The sequence below is a fragment of the Eumetopias jubatus genome, unplaced genomic scaffold (genome assembly GCF_037043125.1).
Source record: "Eumetopias jubatus isolate StellerSeaLion01/CBP00866 unplaced genomic scaffold, mEumJub1_p1.0 scaffold_1, whole genome shotgun sequence".
Classification (NCBI taxonomy): domain Eukaryota; kingdom Metazoa; phylum Chordata; class Mammalia; order Carnivora; family Otariidae; genus Eumetopias; species Eumetopias jubatus.
The window spans coordinates 6,164,339-6,173,359 of NW_028274807.1; positions in this window are offsets into that span (position 1 = coordinate 6,164,339).

A 9,021-nucleotide genomic window follows, 5' to 3' on the forward strand; every position below is an offset into this window, starting at 1 on the left:
TGTGAGGTCTGGGGAGCCTTGTGAAATGCATTACACATGTCAACACACAAGCATGCTTCCTCAAAGCTTATCCGACCACTATCTCTAAATAACATGATGCTCAGAATGGTTCTAGTCCATGGAGAGAGAAGTATTGTGTCAATCCAATTTTCTGGTCATTATTGCAAATATGCTTCAAGTTGAAAAAGATTGAAGAGATTATGAAGTCTTTTACTTTCAAATGAATAAAACGCAACCAGGAAGGGAGCCTGATTTGTCTAAGGTCAGGAACTAGTTGGTGACACAGTCAAGACTAGAGATGGGACTTTGGTGTCCAGAGGTTAGAGACTTGCAGGGATTGTCTTGGCTACATAACTATTCAAATAAGATCCTGGGAAGAGAGACAGAGTGCTGGGCAAGGAGGCAACCTCTATAGGTGACTCTCACTAAGGGGTAAAGATGTCCTCAAAATTTGGGTGTTATGCTGAGTGAAATAAGTCAATCAGAGAAAGACATGTATCACATGACCTCACTGATATGAGGAATTCTTAATCTCAGGAAACAAACTGAGTGTTACTGGAGTGGTTGGGGGTGGGAGGGATGGGGTGGCTGGGTGATAGACATTGGGGAGGGTATGTGCTACGGTGAGCGCTGTGAATTGTGCAAGACTGTTGAATCACAGTTCTGTACTTCTGAAACAAATAACGCAACATATTTTAAGAAAAAAAAGAAGAAGATAACAGGAGAGGAAGAAAAGGGGAGTATGTCAGAGGGGGAGACGAACCATGAGAGATGATGGACTCTAAAAAACAAACTGAGGGTTCTAGAGGGGAGGGGGGTAGGGGGATGGGTTAGCCTGGTGATGGGTATTGAGGAGGGCACGTTCTGCATGGAGCACTGGGTGTTATGAACAAACAATGAATCATGGAACACTGCACCAAAAACTAATGATGTAATATATGGTGATTAACATAACAATAAAATTTAAAAAAAAATAAAAAAATAAAAAAGATGTCCTCAAAATTTATATTTGTGTCCAGGACCCCAGTCTAAAAACAGTATCATAAAAATAATTATCAGCTCCAATTAGTGTTCAATGTTGTAATGAGAAATTCCCAGATCCTTAGTCAACTCTTGAATAACAGTAGATGGATCATCTGGGAAAATCTTGCTTTCTGGTTCTGAGTCGTATAAATAAATAGGATGAATGATAAAGAATCATGTTAACCAAGTTGACCATCCCTGTGTACGTTTTTTGCTTTTTGCCGAGGATAACTCGAGGGAAGGTGACAAAGCCAAGTGTCCCGGTGTCACCAAGCCACCACACACCCCAACCCAGTCACCATGAAGTGCAAACGCCCACCCAATCCAGTCCTAATTCTGGGAGGATGAACCAATTCTCTGTGGCAGGAGGAGGAAGGAAAGGCCACAAGTTGGAAAGGTTATATAAATGTGGGCCCCGTCTTCATATTTAATTTGGAACGTCTTGAATTTTCGGAACACTAGATCTGCCCATGTGTTCCCATGGAGAGCACCTACAGTTCTTAGCCAAATATCAACTGTTCTACAAACTTCATTTAGGTCCCATGTCATGGCATCGTTACCTCAGCAGTCAACCAGGAGTATACATCATCTTCATTTAAATAAATGACACATTTCTTAAATAGAGTAGATTTGCAAGTAAAACACTCCTTTCTTCTCACCCGACTTTGAAGTGCCCTCTTCAACTGCAAGGCTGGTTAAGTGGCAACTGAAGGGAATCGGGCCACCGCTATGGAGGATCCAGCCAGCTGCATGGCAGCTATCGGAAACTGAACACTTCAGTGTTTAAACCTTCCGTCCGTCCCCACATAATCCATAGATGGGCCGGGGGCGGGGGGGGGAGTGAATTTCACAGAATGAAAGGACAGGGTTGCAGAGTTGAATAAAGTCAAAATTAAACGGAAGACAAATGCAAAACAGGAGCGCACTCTACCCTCACTGTCTTTAAGTACCTTAAACAGTGACACCTTTCAAATGTCATGAATACCTCATTCCATAAAAGATCACATTTTAGAAGCCCGAGGAGATCCAACATGAAATGTGCCCAGGGAAAAAAGGAGTTCATTTTTTCAGTATTTCTAAGACAGGGGTTTTGTGTCAGGTCTACTCTGATGGAGGCAAAATGAAACTGATCGATGTCACAAGGAGAAGATGTCTCGGATCAGAAAATGATCCTGATGAAAAAGAACTATTCACTAGCAGTATCTCATTTCAGAATTCCCTGAGACCTTGCAGCATTTTTAAGGGGAAGGCTGAGCACTGTGGGGAACGATCTGAGAGCTTTCCTATTCTGGGGGGTCTACAGTGGTCATCACGCATGACTGTTTTATCCCATGATTCTTGCCATCAGCCCTTTGTCATGGCCCTTGGCACAGATGTTCTCATTCAGGTCCTCTCCTGGTCAACTCCAGCCCCATGCTAACAACTTCACATTCATCAAACACTCCTGGCTGGGACCCACCACTACACCTTGTCGCACTCCAGACCCAGCACTTTCTTCCAAGCTTTCCTACGTGTCTGGAAGAATAACAGTCCCTTCCTTCTTCAGCCATCTGAAATCAGCATGCCTGCTGCTCAGGCCAGCTCTGTGCCCATCCTTCGCGGGCACAATGGCATCCTCTCTTCTAACATGTCAAGAAAGCGTCCCTGTCAGCATTCCCAAGACCCCTTCAAGGGACAGATGGTCTCGTGTGAGAAAACTTATTCCACTCAATTTACCTTTAGAATCACAAATACAAAAACTACTCAGCTTGTTAGAGCACAGACACATTTTCTTGGAAACTCCTTCTTTGTATATTGTCCACATTTTGCCATTAGGAAATGCTAAATAGCCTTCCAAGGATGCGACACAAGACGTTCTGATTGCAACACTGAAGTAACCTCCTCCAGCATGAGCTGGTGGTGGGCATGCCTGCTGCAGAGTCTGCAGAGAACCAGGCAGGATACCGGAGGGAACGAGGCAGAACTGCAGCCAGAGAGGACTGTCCCCAACCCTTAAACACTTGCCAAGCAACTCACACGGTTCTCAGAAGGGAGGCGTCCTTCCCCAGTGATGTTAACTAATAAGAAGATAGCATCCGGAACTTAATAAACTCCCAATTAAAAGGAGCCAAATAAAGACTGGGTACATGACAGTTCTTTCTGAAAATCTAGTACATGCCATGTATCCATAAAAAGGCAGGATTGGTATTTCAAGGCATAAATTTTGAAGTAATTTTTCTGACAGCCCCACAGCACCAAGAGCTACAGGAAAATAACAAAGAATATGTCTTCATTTGGTTTCCCAGAACGCAGAGCCTGAGGCAAATGCCATTTGCACTACAGCTTTGTTAGAGAGGGCGCCTGGAATGAGGGAGGAAGGAGAGAGGGGGGGACTCATCATCAAGTTGGCTTGACAGCTACACCTTACAGTGACCTTGCCCCTCTGAGAGCGGCGTGACCCAGGGGGCCCCAGCAGGAGAAGGCCAGCGAGTAAGCCACCAGCTGCTGTCCCTCACCAGTCCAGTTCTTGCTGCTTCTCGGCTGGGCGAGGTCTCACTTCTGGCATCTACCAGGGGACAAGGAGGAAGTGCCAGGCAGCAGATGCAGAGGTGGAGACACGTGGTGTGGCCAGGAGGTGCATGCTGTCATTTCACACCTGCCTGAAGCCTGTGGAGCCCAAGGGGTCCTCACTGACAGAGTCTGAAGTGACATCTGAAAGGTATCTGACTCAGCATATGCATTTGTCTGGGTGACTCTTTCAACCAAGTTGCAAAATCACAGTTCATATTCGATATGATTCCAATGGTGAAAGAGACCACACCTACTTTCTGGTAAACAAGTGGCTTTGGATCCATTTCTTCCTGCATTTTGAGCTTGGCATGGAGATTGAGGTATGGCTGATCACCTGTATGCTACGTGTAGGGGTCTACACACATCACCAGCACCTATGTCCTCACAGTGCCAGTTTAAATAGAAAATGAGGTGCTGTCCCAACCCTCACAAACACACTCAGCAAACACCTGCCTGCACGCTGGCTGTAAAATCTATACTTCCTTTGGTAAAAAGGTACAAACGTTCAGCAATAAGATGAATAAAGTCTAGGATCTAATGTACAACATGGTAACTATATTGATAATACTGTGTTGTATCACTGAAATTTGCTAAGAGAGTAGAACTTACGTGTTCCCACCAAAAAACAAAGGTAAGTATGTCAGGTGAGAGATGTGGAAATTAACCCGATGGTGGGAATCCTTCACAACGTGCACATATATCAAACCATCACATTGTTCGCTCTAAGTATGTTACAATTTTGTCAATCATACCTCAATACAGCTTTAAAAAGATAAAAAATATATATATCTTAAGGTAATATTTTAGAAAATCAAAAGTACCGTGAAAAGTCATCATAACAAGATATCAACATTGTACGCGAAGACAGGATCGACTGGTATTACTGACATTTCCTTTTGCCTCAGGCTCCACGTGGCTCCACCAGGCACTGGTCACACGTTCCCCCCAAAGGAAGTAAAAGATTCAAGAAGTTATGTAATTTCAAGGATTTGGAAACTTATTTTAATAAAGTCTTTGAAAACTTCAATTTCCAGCTTTCTCATGGGCCACAACTATAGGTTATGAGTTTGTGCTGTCATTCTGCAAGTTCTTATTATATGACTTCCAGAATACTGCAGTTGGGGGGGGGGGCTCAGCTTTCATACTTTGCCATCAACACCTGTAAAATTGGGTATGCTCATCATACGTCGTAGACGAAACCAAATTACCAAAACCTCCTTCTGCATCAGTGCAAACTCAGAACACTGGACAAATTATGTCTCCTTGGAAAATCATTCAGCCAGTACACACTGTTTCATCTTTAGGATGAGACACAGGTTGCCATTATCAGATATTTACTTTCCATTCCAGAAGTTTGAAGAGAATGGAATGTGAAATGAATTTTAGCAAGTTAAATTTAAGGTCCAAATGACAGTCTGAGAACATTTTATGAAGCTATACCCGTATCATTTAAATGGAATATTACTCAGCCATCAAAAAGAATGACATCTTGCCATTGGCAACAATGTGGATGGAACTAGAGGGTATTATGCTGAGCGAAATAAGTCAGTCATAGAAACACAAATACCATATGATTTCACTCATATGTGGAATATAAGAAACAAAACAGAGGATCATACGGGAAAGGAAGGAAAAATAAAATAAGATGAAAATAGAGAGGGAGGCAAGCCATAAGAGACGCTGAACGCTAGAAAACAAACTGAGGGTTGCTGGAGGGGAAGGGGGAGGGGATGGGGTAACCGGGGGATGGGCATTAAGGAGGGCACGTGATGTAATGAGCACTGGGTGTTATATGCAACTGATGAATCACTAAACTCTACCTCTGAAACAAATAAATAAATATGTATAAATCTGTACTGTATCTTTATTGGTTTGCTATTTAATTTAGTGACATGATTTGACTAGAGAGTCACCACTTCCAAAGCCCCCATGAGCTTGGGAAACAAAGAGCCTTCTCAAGTAAATGTCCCAGGCCATCCTCAGGGTCCCCAGGGTGCCACCTACTCTCTACTCCTTCCTCCCAGGCTCCCAAGAGACTCCTCCAGTGACAGTGAAACAGGTTGCTCACTGCTCCAGCATCAGCCTCTCACTGCTGCTGCAGAAGGAAAATGCTCCAGTTAAAGGCTTTTGGTCTCTCCCAGCCTAAGAAATAAAAGATTCCTTACGAAAACAGATCGTCAAAATTAGGTATATTCACCAATGTGCAAGACCATCTGCAGTGAAGGGTACGGGTTCAGTGTCAGACAGAGGCTTAGACACAGCCTAGGGGAGAGACTCATTCCTGGACTGTTCACTTTCTCCAGGGAGCCAAGCACTGGGCTGGGCCCTGAGGGTCCCCTGGAGAAGGGCACATTCTCTGACTTTGTTTGGCTCACAACCTGGAGGGACAGACAGGGCATAAACCAATCATCTCTATGAGCTGGGTAAGAGCTTGACCCAAGATGAGTAAGATCAGGGGCAGAGGTGAGGGACCAGGGCTCACCAGAGTGAGTGGGAATCAAGGGGGCTTTTCCACATCTTGATCGGTGTGAGTCACAGCGCCCCCACACCCGCCGTGTATCGCTGGGGATATCCCTTACTGGAGTCTCTGCTCCTACCTCCGAGAAGGAACGACCTTAACCTCTGGCCCCTTCTGGCCACACGTCAGGACCTGGTAGCAAGTAGGCATGCTCCCCCCCGTTCCATCAGTGACAAAGTATTCCAGAGGCGGTGTTACTCGGTGATACCAACTGGATGGCATGTCCACATCAAAAGAGGGGAAAGTACCTGTTTCAAGGCATTTTTGTTTTTTTTTAAAGCACCTTGCTCTCTGTTTCCAACATCTGGCCTCTCTTGGAGTCTGTCTACCAAGTAGTTGCGGAGATTTGGCAAAAGAAGGAAAGAAAAAGCCATCTCATTCCCATGGTGGCTTGGAAGCTCTTGTTCGCAAGTGCTACTTAACGCCGTCTATCCCCTGGTGATGCATTTTTGCGTAAGTAATTTTTCTCCTCGGTGCTGTCTTCCTTTTGTGCTGTTGTTGATATTCATATTTCCAATGGTTTCAGGGTTTCTAGCTTGCCTGAAATGGTAGCATCGTGACGAGCAGTTTCTCAGATGGGTCCTAAATAAGAGGAAAAGCACGAATCTTCCTGTCTGGGGTGTGGGCCGTGCTCAGGGACCACAACATTTGGAATATTGCAGATTCTTCCCAGAATCGATGCCTTGCACAGGGGAGACGTCAAGACAGGGATTGTCCCCGAAGATCTCAGTTCACCCTTCCCAGCACTTTTTCTGTGTTTTCTTTTGCTCACCGTGTTTATAAAGAAACAAAAATGTGTGTTTCTATGGTATTATATTTAACACTTTATGGACAGAGTTTTGCCAGTCTCTCGAATGAAATACCAGACTTTAAATGAACAGTGGAGCAAAACCATGGTCACGGCGGTGAAGTGGGCTGAACAGCTGGGTTAGCCAGCAGGTAGTTGATGATTGCTTAGGGCCACCACGATCATTGAACAGGGGGCTTCTCAGGAACATCAAAGGCACATCATTAAAAGCCTCTTCCAAATCAAAGCCCCTAAATTTGTCTGAAGAGCAGAAGAGACTTCCATGCCAACGTTATGTGATAAGGACAGAATAGATTTAATTTCTTGCCACTGATACTTTAAATCACCTATAATTTTCCATTCCGAAAATGGAGCATTAAAACTCCACGAATTTAATCCCTAACGGTGTAGAAACTAACGTCAAAAGAGAACTACAGCTGGAAGGGTTTAAAAAAAAAAATAGTTGGTTAAAAGAAAAAGTGATGGGATCTTCACAGACAAGGGCACTGATCTCCGTACTTCCTCACTTTTCTCCCTGTGCTCACTCTCACTGCGGAAAGACCCACAGGCCGAAATTCCACCCCAGATGCTATATTCTGCCCCTAGCGTCTTTATCCTGACCTTTATGGTAATAGAAATAATTAGCATTGCTGTGGTTCAGGCAGAGGGCTTACAAAAGGACCTTCATTTTTAGGGATCCGTGCATGGTTTGTCTTACTGAAATTCACTTTATACTTTTCCTACAACCATATCTTAATTTTTTTAAAAATTTTATTTATTCATTTGAAAGAGAGAGAGCACGAGCTAGGGGAGTAGCAGAGGGAGAGGGAGAAGGAGACTCCCCGCTGAACAGGGAGCCTGATGCAGGGCTCGATCCCAGGACCCCGAGATCATGACCTGAGCCGAAGGCAGACGCTTAACCATCTGAGACACCCAGGCGCCCCTACACCCATATTTTTAAAACCTTTCCTGTGCCAGTTTTCTTTTTTAAATAACACTGTTTTTTTCATTTATAAAAGTAGGATATGGTCATTATGAAAATTTCAGAAAATAAATGTTCAAGGAGGAAAGCATAAAACTGCATATAATCCAACTTAATCAGGGTTAAATTTTGTTAATAGTTCATGAAATATTCCAGAATGTTTCCTTCCCATCTTTTTTCTGTGTGGACATGCATAAATAGTCTCTGTTCTATAAAAATGGCCACATGCCACACATACAACTTCATAACTGGAATATGCTGGAACTTTAAGAACACTTTAATGGCGTCTGTGTGGATCCCCTAATTTTGTGGATTTGCTTTGTACCTTGTGAGTTCAAAATAGGATGAGTTCATATCCTATTAAGTTCATTACAGTACCTACCTCTAAATTTTCAAATCCATGTATCAAGGTGATACAATCACCTTGCTTTGTTTATTCAACTCAGCCCAAAAAGGAGTCACAATAAGACTTGGGCTGCTGTCAATTCTCCTTGAAAATGGGTGGCAGAGAAGGTTCTGAATGGCCCTTCAAATTCACCGCAACATTTGCAGGGTTATTTGTTGAACTGTGTGCTCCTAAAATTGAGTATGAACCCCAAGTGCCTCAGAAAGTGACCTTATTAGGAGACCAGGTCCTGACAGAGGTAATCAAGTTCAAATGAGGTCCTTAGGATGGGCCTTAATTCAATATGACTGAGGGCATCATAAAAGGGGAAATGTGGACACAGACATGCATTGAGGGAAAGATACAAGAAGATGGCCACCTGGAAGCCAAGGTGAGAGCCTGGAGCAGATTCTCACTCATGGCCTCAGAAGGAAACAGCCTTCTGAGGCCTTGACCTTGGACTTGGCAGCTTCCAGAACTGTGAGACAATACATCTCTGTTGTTCAAGACAACCAGCCTGTGGTACTTGGCTAGGGCAGCTCTGGCAGATTAGGGATGCCAACAGCAACATGTTTCTCCATTTGGGCGGAAAACTAGATTCACACAAAGAAAGCTATGCCACTGGTCTCGTCCAGGATGCCCCAAACTCTGGTCTCGGAGGACAACGAGGGCGCCCCTGGCCTCCAGTGCCCAGAGCACACAGGAGGCCATCCTCCTTCCATACCCCTCGGGGTCCCTGCTCTGCCTGGGGCATGTGATTCTACGGGCATGGGCTG